Here is a 2,303-nt window from a genome sequence, read left to right on the forward strand (position 1 = left end):
GATTTTGACTGCTTACACCTGGGAGAAGATGACTTCTGGGTGGCTATACTAACCTATGCCTGGGTTACAATAAAAACTCCCACCAAATGCCTGATTCTGCCCTACTGGTGATTTTTGCTTTGTTTTCTGTGTGCTTTGAGTAGATTCGGGCTAAATGTGGCGTATGATAGTCTTAAAAGCTTATTTAACTACATCAAATAAAATCCTGATGGGAGTTGCAAAAGTTACCTTCTTATTATACTTAGGATAAAATCCAAATTCCTTGACTAGCTGTAAAGCCTCACATAGTTGGACTCCTGCCTGTTTCCTTGACTTCCCCTTGCTGATAATTTTCCTCTTGTCTAAGAAGCTTGACCACACTGGCTTCCCTTCTCCTTCTAGAATACACCAAGTGCCCAACTTACCCTTAAGGCTGCCACAGTAGCTGTTCCCTAAGACTTTATAACAAGATTGTCCCTTTTAGTTATTCACATCACTTTCTCACTAATTCACTATCCTATCACTATATTTTGATTATATGCATAGAATTTACCATTATATGATATTTTCTCCTTTGCTTATTAATTTCTCCCTGTTGTTTTTTATTATTATACTTTAAGTTCTACGGTACATATGCATAACATGCAAGTTTGTTACATAGGTATACATGTTCCGTATTGGTTTGCTGCACCCATCAATTCATCATTTACATTAGGTATTTCTCCTACTGCTATCCCTACCCCAGACCCCCCAACCCCCGACAGGCCTGGTGTGTGACATTCCCCGCCATGTCCACGTGTTCTCGTTGTTCAGCTCCCACCTATGAGTAAATTTCTCCCTTTCTTTAATCTTGCACATTTAATCTCATCAGAAAGCTTTGTAAATTCTATCTCCAAAATATGTTCTCAGTTGTCCACTTCTTGTCGTACACAGATGTCAAGAACCCTATTCTAAGCCAATACCATCTCTCACTTGAATGACTACAGGGGTCTTCAGATTGGCTCTGCTTCTCCATTTGTCGCCCTCTCATTCATTCTCTGTGCAAGATGAGAATGAATGTCTCTGCATGGGTGACAAACTTTCATGACCTTGCACTCACCTGTCTTTCTCACGTCACCTTGAAGCACTCTCCCTCTCGTTCTCTGTACTCCAGACACACTGGCCTTCTTTAATTTTTCCATGAATGTATTGAGTTCTAGTCAAAATCAGGATTCTCTTTTATCCTTTCTCCTTTGCATGAGACATTTTTCCCCTAGCTCTTTGAATGTCTAACTTCCTCTTACCCTTCAAATCTCTGTATAAATACTTCCTCCAGAGAGATTCTGACTATCCTTCTAAAAATATATCCCTCCTCCTGCCATATACACTAGCAAAATACCTTATTTCCTGCATGAAATTTGTTATAATTATAAATCAATAATCATTTATGTAATAGAAGATGATATAGGATAAGAGTGAAGAGTGTGGTCTCTAGAAAGACTGGTTCAAATTCCAACTTCAGCTCAACCATTCACTTGCTATGTAATCTTGGACTAGACATTTTACCTTCTTATGCCTTAGTTTACTTACCTGTAAAAATAGGTTTAATTATAGAGCCTACTTTACAGGGTTTTTGTAAGAATTAAACAACTGTTGGCAAAGGCTATAGAACAGTGCCTCGTTTTCTGTAAGATCTCTGTAAGAGTTAACTGAAATCTGTCATTGCCACTATATTTTAAACTCCTTAGGGTAGGAAACATAATGTTGTTTACCATTGTATTCTTAGCACCAAACATCGTTTCTTACATGTAATGTTCAGGAAATATTTATTGAACTGTGAGTGTCACAGGGTAATTAATAACTTGGAAAACTTGATGATATATTACCAAGTTAAAAAGGTAGGTTATGAAACTATGTACAGTACAATCATGGTTGTATTAAAATATATAAAAGGACAAACATCCTGGTATTGGTAGTGCTGTCTGGGTAGTGTTTTTTTATATTCTTATTTTACCTATCTTATGTACAACTTACATACATACAAATTATTAGAAGAGTAGAGGCTTTGCAACTATTTATCAAAGATGCATACACTTGATTGCATGAGTATCTATTAAAAAATGATCTGGCTGGTGGCAGTGGTTCACACCTGTAATCCCAGCACTTTGGGAAGCCGAGGCGGGTGGATCACAAGGTCAGGAGATCGAGACCATCCTGGCTAACACGGTGAAACTCTGTCTCTACTAAAAATACAAAAAATTAGCTGGGCGTGGTGGTGGGCGCCTGTAGTCCCAGCTACTCGGGAGACTGAGGCAGGAGAATGGCATGAACCTGGGAGGCAGTGA

This window comes from Mandrillus leucophaeus, unplaced genomic scaffold (genome assembly GCF_000951045.1).
Source record: "Mandrillus leucophaeus isolate KB7577 unplaced genomic scaffold, Mleu.le_1.0 Scaffold1254, whole genome shotgun sequence".
Lineage (NCBI taxonomy): Eukaryota > Metazoa > Chordata > Mammalia > Primates > Cercopithecidae > Mandrillus > Mandrillus leucophaeus.